This window comes from Hippoglossus stenolepis, chromosome 15 (assembly GCF_022539355.2).
Source record: "Hippoglossus stenolepis isolate QCI-W04-F060 chromosome 15, HSTE1.2, whole genome shotgun sequence".
Classification (NCBI taxonomy): Eukaryota; Metazoa; Chordata; class Actinopteri; order Pleuronectiformes; family Pleuronectidae; genus Hippoglossus; species Hippoglossus stenolepis.
The window spans coordinates 3,370,733-3,388,849 of record NC_061497.1 but is presented as its reverse complement, the minus strand read 5'-3'; the positions used below and the strand labels follow the sequence as shown (position 1 = coordinate 3,388,849).

Here is an 18,117-nt window from a genome sequence, read left to right as displayed (position 1 = left end):
TAAATTATGATGGGGACATTCTTGTTACTGTGGGCACTGTCATGAAGAAAAAGCCTTGATTTAATTCACAGCCAGTTCTTTCATCTATTCATCCAATGTTTTCTCCATCCCTGGGCTGAATCCGCCTGTGCAAATGCAGTGTATTACTTGTCATTCAAGGGTATAATGACTCACCATCCTCAGTTCCTCCTGGCAGCATCAAAGGTCACCCCCTCACCGGCATCGCACTCACTCATCGGAATACAAAGACTTAAGGAAAACTTCTTGTCTGCTCTCCCTGGTGCATTTAAAGAGATATTTCACGGGGGTATAACATTTGATCATATACTGCCTATGCTCACAGTCTACAGCTATTCAACCATAAAAAAACAAGTGATGTGCCAGTCCAAACAGGAGTCAGTGGCTTGCCCAAGGACACTGACAAAAGATATTTTTGTCCAGGAAGGGGATCGATACATCGATAACTTCCTATTTAAGTGTAGTTAAAGTTTGCAAGTCGCTGACAAAAGCCCCAGATGAGCGCTTGATTGACAGTCACCAATTGCTATGTGTGAGCTCTACAGAGACGTAATCAGAAAGTCTTCCTAGGGATTCGGAGACTCTGATCAGATTTTCATGCTCGAATCTTGTAATAGTCATCAGAATCTCAAGCCCACTCCAGCCAATCAGAGCACAGGACGGGCACATGGCGGTGAAGGTTCTTGTAGTGGTGAGGTGCCCCTGAGTTTTTACTTACATACATAACAATAATCATATGTGTGAAGGACAGTGTAACACAAACTCAGTCCAGCTATTATTAACTGCAGCAGGCTGTGACAGATCAGTCAGACTCACTGAGAGTGTTTTCGTGATAAATGTAGTTTGGGGACCAGTCAATGTTGGCTTTAGTTTTAAAGTTCAAAGGTTCAGTTTGTAGGATGTAGTGGTTTCTAGTCGTGGAGTTGCACATTGGAACCAAATGAATACCCCTTGCATGCATGTAGGAGAAAATACATTAAAACACGAAAGTCCCTGTCCAGAGCCAGTGTTTGGATTTAATGTTGGGCTACTGAGTGTACATGGCAGTGTAACATGGCAGTGTAACATGGCAGTGTAACATGGCAGTGTAATATGGCAGTGTAACATGGCAGTGTAATATGGCAGTGTAACATGGCAGTGTAACATGGCAGTGTAACATGGCAGTGTAACATGGCAGTGTAACATGGCAGTGTAACATGGCAGTGTAACATGGCAGTGTAACATGGCAGTGTAACATGGCAGTGTAATATGGCAGTGTAACATGGCAGTGTAACATGGCAGTGTAACATGGCAGTGTAACATGGCAGTGTAACATGGCAGTGTAACATGGCAGTGTAATATGGCAGTGTAACATGGCAGTGTAACATGGCAGTGTAACATGGTGGCAGTGTAACATGGCAGTGTAATATGGCAGTGTAACATGGCATAAGTGTAATATGGCAGTGTAACATCTCATGGCAGTGTAAATGGCAGTGTAATATGGCAGTGTAGGCGTGTAACATGGCAGTGTAATATGGCAGTGTAACATGGCAGTGTAACATGGCAGTGTAACATGGCAGTGTAACATGGCAGTGTAACATGGCAGTGTAACATGGCAGTGTAACATGGCAGTGTAACATGGCAGTGTAACATGGCAGTGTAACATGGCAGTGTAACATGGCAGTGTAACATGGCAGTGTAACATGACAGTGTAATATGGCAGTGTAACATGGCAGTGTAATATGGCAGAATCAGTGGAAGAGGGCCCACTCCACATGCCGATATAAATGGCTAATTCCAAAGACTTTTTAAAAAAAATTTGATTCTTAGTTTTAGTTAATAAGTAATGAAAAGATCATTATAAATATTTCAATAAATTTCTGCCCACAGATCCCCCTATCTCCAACACACTTGCTAAATAAACAGCAAGAAAGCCTTACCTCAGCGAGTGTGTCAGTTTTTATTTCTAATTCCAGGGTCATACATTTCAGGGTGTAATTTTTCAAGTTTGCAGTTATTGATGTTGTGATATGGGGGAGAGAAAAGCCAGTGCTGGTGGTAATAGCAGATCCCTGAGGCAGGCAATTTGGAGGTTGACTGCTCTTGAACCATGATGGAAGTGTGGGTGCTGGAAAGTGATGTTTTTAGCACAGTGAAATATGGACTGAACCGACAATCACCCAATTCTGGCATATTATGAAAATGTTCCACTTTTATTCAAGAGCCATTTTCTTAAACTTGGTCTGCCTGCCTTTGTCAACAGCTACCATTTGTGTCATGTAGCGATGGCAGTGGATGCACCATTGTGCTGCTGAATCTGCCGTTCCACCTGCCAGCTTCAAAGACAAGTCTCAGAGGGCCAGTTCTGGAGATGGAGCCACACACAGACTGTGTGAATATCTGTTTGGGTGGTTTTAATTTCAAATCACACAATAGGCTTATCTGTGCCAGTCTCACCCTGCCTTCTGTGCTGTCACACACAACAGCCAAGGACTGCATGTGCACCATTCTCTTTGTTCTCTCACACAGACACGAGATGAGAAATACAATAGATTTCATCCTTTTAAGTAGCTGTGGTGAGTCCAGCTCTTGCCTCCCACAGAACACCTCCTCTGGATCACATGTTTATTTGCACTAGTCCAATTCCACCTTTTGTAATGTCTTGTTTCATTCCTGCATCAATCACTCAGCTCTCCCTTTCCTTGGGCATCGCCTGCAGATTGATTACCTTTCAGGAGTTCAATGTAATGACGGGAGGCCAGGCTAATTTCTGAAGTGATAAATGGTGAGCTAAGTGACTGCAATCCACTGGGAGGCAAATGGACCTGGAACTGCTCTGTGAAGTGTCCCCAGCCTTGTCTCTAATGGCTGTCTTTGACGATGTTAAACACATGGAAAGACAAAGACTGTCACTAAGCACACATCCAAGAAACAAAAAGATTAAATCAGCCTGGATGAGATTACTGCTGCTAATCTTTTAAAAGTTTGCTTTTTATAAAGAGCCTTTAAGTCCCGATTTGTAATGGCAGAGCGGTGAATGCTAATGAAACACTGTACCACCGAGTAATACTGGAGGGAGTAAATGGGTCTTACTCATTTAAATGTTCATAATTACTGAATTATATCAGGCCTATGGTTAGAATCGTGATGAAAAGAGCATCTGTGAAACATTTCAATCTTTTGAGCCAATTAATTTAGTTTATAAACCTGCTGTTTATCAAATTTTTGTCCTAAAACAGTCATTGTATATGTCATCTTAAATGTTTTTATTGCTCTTCTATCTTTCGTTTATATCATGTTATTTACACAACAGCAGCCGAGAACACAAAAGACCGCATGACACAGTTTATTGGCAGCTCCACACACGTGGCTTGGTTGTGTTGCCGCAGAGCTTTCAGGGGGAAATAAAGCTCCACATATGATTCAATGAGAAACATTGTGTTGCAGCAGCACAGCCTCCATCCAAACAGGAGCACTTGCATCTCACTGTATAAATCACAACCGACTGTATTCTGTTGGTTTCTGCCAATAGAGACGTCTGGGACCAAGGTCAGATTGTTCACACATCCTCGGGCTCTGTTGTGCTTGATGCCAACTCCATCTGTTATTTTTTTAATGATGGTTATTTGAGGTTTATGGGCTACAGTTGTTTTCCTACTGTTCTGTTTCTCATGCACAAGGACCTGTTTTTTTTTACTTACACATTATAACCTTCTCTTGAAATTCAAAGAAAATGTGAATAGACCTTTTGTGTATATTCAAACATGTTAACTGTTCATCAGTGCATGCTGGTAGTATGTGAAGTCACATATGTCTAATGTAACTAATTGCCCTACGTTATGTTATTCCATACACACAAATGGAGTAATCCGCTGTAACTGTTTTATTTTAATTCACACAGTTTTCACAATGGATGTCTTATGGATGGATGGATGTACGGATTTTATTGATCTCAAACTGGCAAATTCCTGTATTGCAGCAGCAAGGTATCACCCACAGAAGAATAGGAATATGAACATGTACATAATATACAAACATATGTGCAATGAACCAATATTGTTTGCTATATTATATTTTAGTATTATACATCTATATCATATTTAGTTTTCTATTGATAAAAAAACACACTGAGTCACAACTGCTAAAATGACTGTATTCAGTAGGCAGAAATACTATTTGACAACCAATTATTATTAGTTTGTTATTTTCTAAGCAAACAGACTCTGTTTTTTGTGCCTTTTCTGTGATTGTAAATGTAATATCTTTGGTTGTTGACAAACAATTTTTTTTATCACATTACCTTGGACCCAGAGATATTCTGACAAAGATTTTTCCAATTCAGCAAAACCATTTATTAATTGATGATGAAATTAAACGGTAGGTTAGTCATTCCTTTTGTATCTCAAGTGGAGACACAATGGCTGACGCAGCAGCTGTTCCATTTATTCCAAACAAACCATGAAACATAAACTGAGTCCTGCATGAATTGGTTTTACTTTAACAAACAAAATTACAGGACATGCAAATGCTAAAGCTTTCATGAAAAATATATATAGCTTGAATATTTATACACTCCAAATAGGGAGCACATACACATACCTTTTATATGAAAATGTAAAGTGCACAACCGAGAAGTAGGAAAATGTCTCATATTTATAAACAGACCAATGTTTGTTTTATATATTTATGGCAAAAGCTGTGGATCAGAAAAAATAGGCAATTTCACCGACGTCATGAAACAGGTCCATATATACTGCTCTGTTCCAGTAAAAGCAGAGTTCCACTGGTCATTATGTGCATTAGGTGCAAATTAAATAGATTAGATGCAAGTTCCATCCCCTGCATATGCCATGCTCTGCATCTGTCTCTGCTCCATGATTACAACCAGATAGGGGAACAAAAAGGAGCCCAATTTTCGAGCGAGCATTCAATTTTGCAACCTATCCTCTAATGAGGGCTGTTGTTGGGCTGGACTTAATTTCAACTAATGGATACCCTCTCAGAGAGCACTCACGCTAGACCCACAGTCATCAGTGTCTAAGTACAGTATACATGCAGGCGGTGTATAGGGAGAGCTCACCGCTCATGCTCTCAGCACACACACTCCATTCTCTTTTAATGTCGTCTTCACCGTCGTAAATTATTATTACATTAATGGGCCCCAGATGGTTTTAAATAAAACACATCTGATTATATGGGAAGGAGAGTTTATTAATACTGTATTTCTTCCATACACTTTACGATTTTGACGTGCACCTTGTCTCAGGGTGTGTGACAGTTGCCATTATTCCTCATCCTGCTCTCATCCACCCAGCCATTCTCCTCTTCTTTAAATAACAAGATGTTTTTCTCCCTGTGGTGCCTTTTTAGAATAGAGGACATGTAAGAGGACAAACTCTACATAATTAGTGTAACCTACGATTACTGCGTCTGAACAGCTTTCAGCATTCAGAGGAGCTGCAGCCTCCAATAAATGTCACAGTAAATCCATCTGACAAGCACACGGTGATAAAATAAGAAAACACACAACAGTGTAAAATCAATAAATTGCTTGGTGAAAGTCAACCAAAAGGTGTTTTTGTGCTGGTGGTGAACGCTGATAATTTTAGACATCCACCTACTGAGTTCCACAGAGCACAAAACAATGGTGAATCGCTGTGTTGCAATGACAGCAGTTGTTGTTCTAACAAATTAAGAGTATTTTATGGAAAGAAAAAGAATCTGAAATTTTATGTTGCAATGTTTCTGTTTACATCAAAAATATCACCCTGCAGTGCTTCTGCTGCAGAACAAAATTGACTTTTTCAATAGAAGAATCCCCTCTTAGCTGCCCCCTTACCACATGAGTGACCACACAAAAAGAGAAACTGAGCAGAAATTCTTATTCACACCCTTATAATTCATCACTAATTGGAATTTTTGTATTCAAACAAAAGCCAAACAATCAACTTTACAGTGCTCTGTCTTTAGGCAATGTGCACTCGTGCAAGTACAGCAGCAGATATTCAGTATCTATAGTGTGATCTCTTTAATATCCAGATTCAAATCTCTTCCTATAAAAGCACTTTAATGGTAAAAGTCAGTACACTCAGAAAAAAAGTTCACTTGCTTCTTATTATCTTCATGATACCAAACAGGAATTCTTCTCATGAAATGGTTTTTAATGCAGTTTTATCTCAATAACAAGCACAATATATATTAAAAATATTTACTGCAGCAAGAGCATAATAGATCCACACATACAGGATCACACAAACAACGATCTCTCTACTGTGCACTGAAAGCTGACTCAGCTTAATCGGCAAACAATGCGCCCTGTGAGTCACTTTACACAATGCTTTGGACACTGGTGCAGTTTGATTCTCCCGATCAATCTCAGCAGGCTCTGAACTCAGTACTCTACGTCAGTTTCATAGCAAAATCTTGAAACGTTTCCAAAATCCCTCACCATTATGAGAAATGATGACAAGTCTAGAGCTTTTTATGCACAGTCTATGGTCGACAGTACAGATGAGTGACCAATCATCAAATTAACATTAAAACCCATCCAATTCCACTGATGTCTGTTCGATTTGTGTCCATTTAACTGCGCTGACTGGTTTACATTTCCCATGAAGTTGAAAAAGCTCCCACGGTCTGAATGTTTTTTTCTCCTTCAATCACATAACATTAGCCTTTTAAGCTTCACTCAAACCCTCACACTTGTTATGATTGTACCTAGACCTCTTGTGATCCCATGCTGACTGCAATCAGTGGTGTATCCAGAGGAGTTTCAATTAATCCTGATGTGATTCATTCATTTAACCTGTATTTTTTTTATTGTCTGTTTTTTGTGAAGCAATTTGTAAGATTTGTTTTAAGTGGTAAACCAATTATTAAGTCTATCCAAAAAAAGAAAGGAAATTAAAATTTGTTTCATGGAAGTAAACAGTTGGCTGCACAAATTTTTCACTGGGAAGCCAACAAAGCATTGCTCGAGAAGAATACACACTGAGATGATTTAATTAAAAGAGCTCCACTCAAAGCTCAAATGGTGAAAAATGACATTATTCGTAAACATGATAGTAACATGGCATTTCTATTTGTTCAAAGTATTTTACACTGATCTGGTGTTTTTGTCTGTTGCAGTTTGTCTTCAAGGGAGTAAAAGCATCAGTAGATGTCTAAGTGACAAATTCAACGTGTTTGATTTAATCGTTTGTACTCGCCTAATAATTTAGATTTTTCACATTTTTAACCTTTCCAACATTTCTACTAAGAGTGGAAACTTTCAATAGTCTCACAGTATATCACTGCACAGGGTAAGGATAAAGCATATCGTTCCATCAGTTAGCAGAGCCAGACACATTATTTGACTGGATGGATTTGTTTTTCAAATGATTATGAGGTCAATAAAGTAATATATAATTTAATATTGATAGCAAATGTAATGGCGTATTCAGTATGTATTACAAATGTCCATTACAAATCACTTTGCTGATGTAGACTTTTTGGTTCACAACATCTGTTGTAACTGTCGTTGGCTCACTTTTTTCCAAGACAGGAGTTTGCACCTCTGTTCAGATACACTTCACTTCCTATGCTGACTTACCATTTATACCACTATGACACTCAGAGCTGACTCTGACTGTCCCCACTTCAGTATGCTGAATGTACCATAGTACCCATCCAGTCAGTGATTGTGGTGATTCAATATAGTCAGTTCACTTGATGAAAGATTTGCTGGTATGTGTGCTTAACACTGATTCAGTGCTGATTTTTATATTTCGTTGTGTAGTGGGCAGCTTGGCCTATACTGGATGAAAGGATATGATGTTACCAAGAACATCAAGATTCATCAGCATCTGCAGATCATTCATATCCATTGATGGGACTCATGGATTTATGGATTTGGTATATTTTATATAACACTGTTTCCCCATTTCATTCTCATTGTTGTTGTGTTTTTTTATGTTTATGTATGTATACTTTTGTATATATATTTATATTCAGATTTTAAATGTATATAGAAGCTTAAACTGTTCTGCTTTGTTGTCCTTGTTTTTTTTCCTTATTTGTCTATTTCTGTGTATGTACGTTGAGAGCAACGAAAAAAACGGAGTCAAATTCCTTGTATGTGTACGCATACATGGCCGATAAAGCTGAATCTGATTCTGATATTTTATGTGCAAAGCTGATGATTTGACTAGGTTTCACTTGTTGCTAGAGAAAAGCTCAGAATGTGCTAATGCAGAAAACGGATGTTAGTTGCACTTGCTGCGGCAGTATTCAATTAAATGATTATCTCAAGGCACTTAACATAGGAAAGTCAAGACCTTACAATATTATAAAAAGAACAACAGTTCCTGCAATTAACACTCAACACTATAGTCAAAAATAACTCCAATGCTCCTTATAGTAGAACTGGAGGCCAAGGTAATCTAAAGTAACTGTCACAACTTCAGGCAGCTCATAGTATTTTCCTTGTCTGCTATCCTGTTTTCTGCTTTGCCATAACTCTCATGTCGTTTCAGAACTCAGCCACTCCCCCCTGCTCTGCATCACGTCTTCCCACGGATACCAATTACCTGGCCTGCCCCACCCCCAGACTCACCTGCTTTCCATCAGTCAATCAGTCACTCAGTATATATACCAGCCCATTTCCTGTGTTCTTTGCCAGATTGTCTAGTGTGTTTTCCTACCTTTCCAGGGTTGTTTCGTGTTTCTCTGCTCTGCCTGATTCCTGTTCTGAACTGCCTTCTTGGACCCTGGATTCCCTTTTTGCTCCCTATTGGATTTGTTTGCCCTCGTTGACTTTCTGCCTGGTTTTGACCCCTGCTCGTTCATTAAACCTGAACTCTTGCTACATCTAAACTGCAAGTGTCGTGCTATTGGGTTCTCGTTTGCCATTTTGTGTACCCGGACAGTAACAGTATGATGAGATAATGTTTCTGTGAATTGGGGAAAGTGCAATAACTTCTGACTTTTGTGACGCCCTGATTAGTTTCATCTGGCTTCATCGATAAATACAACTGGATGTCATCTACGTAACAACTGAAATTTATGAAGCACTTTCTGATGATATTGCCCAAAGAAGGCATATATATATATATATATAAAGTGAAAAGTATCAGTCCCAGCACAGAACCCTGTGGAACTCCATGACTAATGTTTGTGTACATGAAAGAGTCATTGTTAACATTAACAAACTGAAATCTACAAGGTGAGTATGACTTAAACATGTTCCAGCCTCTGCAATAAAATCTTGTGATTTTTAAATGCAGCACTAAGATCCATCAGGATGAGAGTACATTGTCTGAGGCCATGAGAAGGTCGTTGGTAACTTTGGGCGGATGTGTTTGAAAATCTGTCTCAGTTCTAATCTCCAATCATGTCTTTACTTACAACTAAAATTAGCACACTACATTCTGAAATTGAACACTGGGTCATCACAGAGGCTTTCCTATCCATCGAGAACACACTGAAGGACTTCTTTGACTTTTCTTGATGATGCACAGGGCTGTAGCCAGCCATGAATAATCAATATTCAGTGGACTTTTCTAAGGGGCTATAAAATTTAAAATAATCAGTCACTGTATTGGTCAATTCAAATTTATATTAATAGATCATTATAAGGATTTTTTTCCCGTTGATCAAATTGTTAGCATCATTGATAATTTGTCTTCTTTATTGTGCTTTGACTCTTTAAACTGAACATTAAAAAATCATAATTTAGTGGAGAATGACTCTCCTTAGGTAATTATGTGGCAATATTGTAGATTAGTTCTGGACATTTTGTTGGCCACAGGAAGACAGTGTTGTTCTGAACAGTGGGCTCATTCAAAGGAGTGTTGTTTTTCACGGCCAGCACCTCAGTGCTTCTGCCCAGGATTGAATTTATATCAGACTTTGAAAAGGGCACTTAAGCTGTGCAGGCCTGTGGGGGTTGGCAGTTATATTACCATGGGGGCCACTGTCCCTTCTGGCCCTCCCCATGAGGGCCTCTTTGAGTGGAATGGCTTTAGTGTCATGGCTGTTACCATGTGCGACATGAGCCTGCAGTTTTTCTGTCTGCATATTAAGCAGCAATAATGGAGCTTGGAGGACGTTCTTGTAACGACAGGCCTTCGGGTCCATTCATCTTTGAAGAAGCACCAATCACCCTCCCCGCTGTTATTCTGTGGCAACTCCTCTAAGATCAACTGCTCAGCTGTCACGGGGCTCCACTGCTACACAGCCGAATGTGGGAGCTGATGGAGACCAACTTCAGCCTCTGGCAGCTGTTCAGACTTACAGGCTTTCGTGCTTGAAGGCTGACTCTTAGCAGCCAAAAATGACAACAAATGCTTTTTCACCGTTGTGGGCGCTGTCTGTGCCACTTTGGATAACATCCTCGAAACAGGACGGCTCCTTGGGGTCACACTTTAAGGATGGCCACTTCAACTCAGCCGTCACACTTGGCGGTCTTTGGGGAACTGTAGTTAGAAGTGCAGCTCTCAAACTTTTGAAGCAGTTTCTCCTTTTGAAATAAAATTTTAATCTGTTTCCTAGCTAGAGGACACACTCTAATTTGAAAGCCATGACTAATAATTTATTAATTATTATTGTTAATTGTGGTCTCAGGGGAAGGAAGGAGCTTAATTGCTAAATCAAACTGCATTATTTCTGGTTCAACTCAAGCTCTGCATTATGATTTAAAAAAAAAAAGATTTTCTGCAAGCAGTTTGCTTTGCACAAATATGACACTGTAATTTGAAACACTTCGTCAAAGAGAGGTCCCTGAAAACGTCTAATCTCATGGATCGCTGTGGTGCAAAAGACACAAACTAGGAGGTAAAACACAATAAAGCTCCTTAGAGCCATGAGAGAATGGAGTCAGATTCTGAGAATTCTGCCATTACTACAAGTGACACCTTTTATAAAAAAAAAAGTGATCACATCATTGATAAGATGAAAATATTGATTATAGCAGCTTTAAATCATGAATTAGTCTTAATATTATCATGTGAGCTCTACTTTGGCTTCATGAAATACTTTAATCTGGGATCATTTTGCCAAACTCATTTAATACAGGCTTTCCACAATAAGCCCTTCTGTTCTTTGCCTTGTTCTGTGGTTTTCCAGGGGATTGGAAATGTAATCATTTGGACCAATGAAGCCAAACTGCACATTTAATCATATCTTTTGGTCCAAATTAGACTGATGCTGGTTAAGGGGCCACGACATTCTCACTGTTACCAGTGCTGCTGTGGTAGATGTCTTAATGCTGCAGTAATATTCACCTGATACAATCTGACCTGCACTGATTGTTATTTCAAAGGCTAATCACTTGTCTGAGAATATTCACACACGAGTGTGATTCATTTAGGAAAGACACTGCCTCTGCTTTGTATTACTCCCTGGTTTGAGCTTGCTCATCAAACAAGTCACTCATTATAATGCAGCAGCAGCGTACTTGATATCTGACATTTCATTTATTGGACTAACTACAAGATTAATCTCCTCAAAGCTGCACTGGGAAACTTTGTTCATCTGCAGCCAGATAATGACAGAGAGAAAAGTATTTAAATGATTTGACATCTTGATCCTCAATTCATGTGATGCAATTCTAATGAAGTGAACCACAGCAGCAAATGATTAAACACTGATGAGACAACTTCTCTCTGTGAACAGTGATGTTCAGAATGAAGTCTGAATTTCTGTCGTAAAACAGTGTCCCGGCCTGATTTAGCATTGTACAAAATTGAAGGAGCAGAGCTAGGGGTGTCATATATTTCACACATACTCCTTGTAAACGCCGGTGACTACATTACCACAATGCAACTCATTTGGTTTGGACCAGTGTGGTTTGAGCTTTGAGCATGCTAAGCTAGTGGTAGCTAATGTAGCATTAAGCTGCTAGCCTCAACCAGAGATGAGGTGCAGGCTACAGAGGTATGGTCATCTCACTTTTCTCTGACTCCACACAATCCCGTTTTTTAACTAACGTTGACTCAGTGACACTTGAGGCAATTTATTATATAGATTTCATGCATCTCCTACACGTGTATGTGTAGCTACCTCTGAAGAAAAAGGCTATTATGTGTTATATTCATGGACCTCCCCTCCCCCTACTCTTTATGAACAGAGAGCGTTGTAGGCAAGACGATATACGAACCCAAAGGAGGAAAATGTGATTTCATAGTTTCCGAGTCTGTCAGTCCACTGGGGTCCGCTGTGATCCTTGTGACGTGTATAATCACCCACCCATGTCCACTAGGGTAGGCACAGACCCCTTTGCGGTCGTTCATGTGCAGCCCAAGATGTGTGACTGAGCTAACTGTTCGTGTCAACTGTGCATGCTCCAGGTGCAACCACTCCACCTATACTGGAATGGCATGTTGGATCGGGTACGGATGGCTGGAGGGCCGACACAGAACCTCATTTAAGTATAAATGGAACCGTGGGCATGTACGTGTGAAAAGAACGAGTACCCCTTCAGTTAGTGTTGATGTAGTCAGCTATTTTTAGATTTTTAGAGTCCTAGAAAAGAGGAAGGTCTACACAGTTAATCAGAAGCCTGAACAGCAGCCCTGAAATACATCATTATAAAGCTTAAGAGACAACATAACATTTACCTCAGTTTTATTGTGATGAGCCGTAATGTGTCTCTTCAGGTTTGTGGTGTTTTTACCAGCTATTTTATGGCCACTTCCCTTCAGCAATACATTTATATTCTTTGTTTATCTTGAACAAAAATGGGCTCAAACATCCCCCTGTTTCTCTCTCTCAAGCTCTGTTGTCATTGTTAACGTGCAGTAAAAGAGTTTCTGACCTCCTACCAGAAAAAGTGAACACTCAAATTTAGACATACACTGTAAATGCCAAACAATCAACATAAAGTATAACTGATTGTATTTAAATAGGATAATACTTTCTATCAACCTGGATACTGTAAAGAGTACATGCTTTATTCATGTATACAAGGAGGCCGCACTGAAAGTTCAAGTGTCTGATCACCAATAAAAAGTATCATTGTCAGCCATCACCTTGAACCCTAGGAGGTTTCAAGTGGGCAAATCTCAAGTTCCATGTTGTGTTTTTGTCACAGTAATGTTGATAGAGTCATTGTCCCTGTCTCATCTCAGTCATGGTAAAAAGGTTGGCTTCTTCATCATTTGCATTAAGGAAATTAACAATAATCTCAATTTAGACACTCAGCTTAGTTGCAAACATATTTAGCAGCTCAGTTTAATGGTTTGTGCTTATATCAAAATCTTACTGAGTGCAGAGTCTAACATTCGTTGTCATCTGCTGTTAAATTTCACCAGCGCTTTCGACACATCAAACACGTATTGTATCATTTCTGCCATGTTCCTGAATTCCTATCCAGCTCTGCCTCCCTGAATCATTTAGCAGTCCATCTTAATATTGATCAATGTATTCCCAAATTCATCTTATATCTTGTTTGCACTCCTGTAATTTGACAGATTTCCCGCGCTGGCTGTCTGTTGACCTCTTTGAAACTCTCCTGCCTCGCAGCGTTTCAGTTTGCACTCATTTCAGACATTTATCAGTGTGTCACTTTGCTGACAGAGTTAATGTGCTATTTTAAGCTAGATGAAGCTTGCCGTGGCTGATAACACAGTAAATTGCCCTTGTCTTAATGAGCCAGTTATGCTCTATATTGTCAAGAACAATCTGTTATCTAGAGAGGGTTTCGGCATCCTCATTAGTGTGTTGTGCTTTGTGTAGCATTATTCAAAGTGAATACGCAAACAGGGATCGGTTTTGCAGGGTTGAGGGAGGCACTTTTTAACCTAATTTTTGCTTTACTGTCTTTACTGACCACAAGGTTAATGGATATCTCAACAACAAAACCATCCACATTCATGTAAGTTATTAGAAAAACACTTAATGTGCATGCTGTTATTTAAAATGTGTTGTTTATACACTTTACAATTGTATTACTGGGGCGTACCACGGGTTTAAGACTAAAAGAACATTTTCACAATCAAAAACCGACCTCTGGCCCGCTGTGAACATCTGCTTTTATTTAGCTCACTTCAGCCGTCATGTGAGGGTTATATGAGGCTAATTGCCCTCTGGGTGAGTGCTCTCCAGTTCTATGGTAATGTTCAAGCATTATAATTACCCCCCTGCTTAATGTTGAGCTGTTCAGAGGATGATGGAGGTATTGAGTGTTTACAAGTCTACTTGTTTAGTAATATCTATATTTTCTAAATACTTGTGCATCCAGAAATAAAAGTCAAACACATCATGTACAATAAATCAATTTTTGGGGGATATTTATATTGATGTATTTCACATTTTAGAAGGGAGGGTTGTTATTCACATTTTTTCACATCCTGGAGCTTGTACTCAGCAGTTCATCTAGATTGCCTCTGCAGCTGATCACTGACCAGCGAGGAAACAGTTTGGCATTTCACTAGAATCAAGCAAGCAAAGCACATTAGTTCTGCAGCATGTACACTTTCAAAGGCAATTACAGAACAACAGAGGTGAAAGAAGTTAAGTGATGAAGCAAGAAATCTCTTCTGTTGTGTTGAAGCTTGACTGTTCACTGCCTAATGTTGCCTAGTTATTAAGTTAAGGTACAGTGATTCCAGTTGCAATGCATGAGCACATCAAATGATAAAAAAAATAACAAAACATTCATGTCACTTTATGAATGGGTGAAAAAGTCCAATAGAAAAGACCTGTGTTAGTACAGTCGTGTGCTAGTTTGTTTGCTATTTCCACAGCAGACATTTACGAATGCCACAACAGGAAAATCACAGTTGTAATTACATTAATGATGGGTCTGTTCCATTTTAATGTCCCAGCAAGACAATGCTGACACACCTGAATGGAATTCAGCCATGAATCATGTTAACTTGCAGTTGTTTTTGACAAGTGAGGATGTCTGTTGAGAGAAAGATCTCAACAGACACAATACAAAGAGGCCCATAGACAGACAATCAGTTATCAGGTCCCAGTGTAAGTGAAAGACAAACAACAGTTCAACAATAGGCCTTTTTCTCAAAACATGTTTTGACATGTCACGGTAGGAAAAGTGTCAATAATAAAATGAGTGATGGCAGAATTTCATTTAGCTGCTTCAGTTTCTGGGCTCTGGAATAGATCTTTTCTCACAGCAGACATTTCCACTTGTTTTAGCGGAAGGCATTACTTCTAACGTTAACGATGGCTCTGTTCCAGGTCAGTGTCTCAGTAAGCCTTGCCAGTAGACAGGATGCACAACACAAGGACCTTGAACTTGCATACCTCAAAGGAAAGCACTTGTTATTAATGGTATTAGTAACACCTGCAATTTCCACTAAAATAAGTCAAAATGTCTGCAGTGGAAAAGGGGCTATATATTAAAACACCAATAGTAGGACCGGACCATATAGCCAAAAATGATATCAAGATAGAAATGTTTTTATCAGTTGATATTGATGAATCTCGTGATAAATGTCACATTATTATGTATTTCAAGTTTAAAGACTAATTGTTGCTCCTGTGGTTTTAAACTCTATGAGCAGAGAATTACAAACACTTGATAAACGGCAAAACTTTACAAATCTGAGGTAGATTAAAGATGTGTTGTACCTCCTCACTGTGTTTGCACAATGAGAGATATACATTTTACATTTTTCATTTAGCTGACGGTTTTATCCAAAGCGACTTACAATAAGTGCATTCAACCATGAGGGTACAAACCCAGAACAACAAGAATCTATATAAATATATTGATATCTTGAAGCTTAAAACTATTTTATTGCTATTGATTTTAGAAACTCATTTATATAATCGATTATATATATATAAAAAAAAATAGAATAACATCCTCCAGATTTTCTGCATCCTCCAACTAGTCCAATGAAGCCACAGTCACCTTTGACCTTTGACCACTAAATTCTAATAAGTTTATCCCTGAGTCCAAGCTCTTTACACACTAGAGTCAAGGGTCCAGAAATGTGAAGGTCAACCGAAGCTTGACCTTTTACCTTTGACCCCCAAAATCAATTGATTCCTTAGGCCTCAAAGCATTACTGAGATTTCACCAGAATGAGACGGACAAATGGACAACCAAAAAACATAATGTCACCAGCCATAGCTAGATAGATACGGAGGGGAAAACAGGAATGAAATAGTGCAATACTCAAATATAAAGAACAAAAAGGTCATGATGCATCTAAGCTAGATAAGAAAATGAGTTCATACTGTGCACTATATAGCTCATTGTACATGCAGTAGAAGTTGAACCCACACAGAGGAATTCAAATGAAGCAGATCACACACCAAGACAAAAGCATTAAATTGCAAATCAATATTTGGAGGCTATGTGGGAAGAGTTTCTCAAACGTATTCCTAATGGGGATTTCATCAAAAGGAGAAATGAACAGCCCAAAGAACAATGAAAATATGTATTGATGCTCACTCTGCAGTGCAGATTCAGAGGGACTGGAGAGCAGGAAGGTTGAGGGACTGTAAACCTGAAACTGCAAACACTAATCACTGTGTAGTCCACTATATAGTTAGTGAGTAGGTGGGGGATATCGGACACAGCCTGGGTCTTGGTTATCTACAAGTCTTACTTTTCCCTACATTGTAACAGCTTATCTGCATCACTAAAATGTTGCTAGCTCCTATTAACTCTTTAATGTGTTGTCCTTCAATAACTAAAAAGCTAAGTATAGGTTCCTCCTTTTTTCTTTTTGTGCTCTTATTATCTCCCATAAAATCTGCATAGCAGCAACAAGGATTTGCATTAGAAGGAAAAAACTGGAGGTGTCAGGTGAAAAATAGATAAAAGGGTAAAATTGTGTGTAGTACGAATAAACATTTTACTGCAGATAATTACATCTGAAAGACCTTCATGAAACCTAATACAATCCTGTAGTTGGTGGTGTTCAGGAACTAGCCATCCATTATCAAGCTGCTTTTCATTGTTATCCAAGTGAGGATTAACATTCGCTTCATGTGGGTGAGTTTACATTAGGCTTCACTGATTGCCTCACGCCATCATGGATTAGCTCCCTCTTGAGAGATGCTCTCTCTGTGCATGTAGGCTAAGTCAAACCTCAACGTTATGATGTTTGGGTTTCATTTTCCTCAACCACACTGTAAATATAAAGCCTGTTTGACTTACCTAACAAAACAAACCTAATCCATCTTCTTCTGGCAGTTGGGCTTCAATTCTTTACCCATATGATGTTTTCCCCTTCAGTAACAGGCTTTTCTTTCTACTTCTCAGCCTCAGAAAAGGGAATTGATTAAATTGTGAGCCTCAGCTGCATAGAGTGGGGAAAAAAAGCAAACCTCAGTCGAAGAAAAATACGGTAAAGCCCCAGAGGCCAAGTAAGTCTGGCATGTAATGTTTCTTTATCTGTGACTAATGACACAACTTCTTTGGTATTCTCATTACAGCTGAGCCCTTTTGCTATCTCTCCCGGAGGACACTGATTTGAATGAGATAAAATGTGCATGAATATCTACGTTTCCCCCGGAAGACATCAGCTCGGGTCGCGTGTTCATTTCACCTCAGGATGTTGAAGTTCAATCAGTAATGTTAATTTTCTTCCTCCTGACTGTGATGAAATGGATTCAAACAATTGGTTCGAGGGGGCTTATGGAATAAGAGGAGCTGTAATTGCTTGGCGAGCCTGTGAAGGCGCAAACACGGATTTCAGCCCTGGTCTCCACTGGCACTTCTCTTCAAACTGTCCACACCTCAGCTCTCTACCCTCTCATCTGACACGTTCCTGCAGCCCTCTCCACACACGAACGTTTTATAAACCAATTTCCCTGGAAAAAAATCAATCCATTAGATGTGGCCTCCAAGAAGAGGAAGGGAAAATTAAATATCCATGGTGCAGCAGTGAAAGAAGCTGCTGAAATGAGCCTGTCCAATCACTTAGCAAGGTGTTGTTTTATATTCCTGAGAGGTGGCTCTGTGTCAGAGTGCAGATAACCCTTTAAAAGACCAATTTACTTTTCACAATTATTTAGACCCACTCTATTAACTAAATTACCAACTTTAAGTGATCTAGCCTCTGCACTCTCCAGACTAGGGGCTACACAGCATACCAATGAATTTACCTTCAAGTGGACATATCGGGAAAACGTCTGACCGTTCCAAATCAGCTCAAACTT

The 18,117-nt window shown here is 39.3% G+C and overlaps 1 long non-coding RNA gene across 1 annotated transcript; it reads left to right on the top strand.

Moving 5' to 3' along the window:
• Window positions 1-7,780: 7,780 nt before the first annotated feature.
• Window positions 7,781-8,842, top strand: LOC118122007. The gene is made up of 2 exons (XR_004698420.1): window positions 7,781-7,890; window positions 8,511-8,842. It is a non-coding gene; the product is annotated as an uncharacterized LOC118122007 (long non-coding RNA).
• Window positions 8,843-18,117: the final 9,275 nt, after the last annotated feature.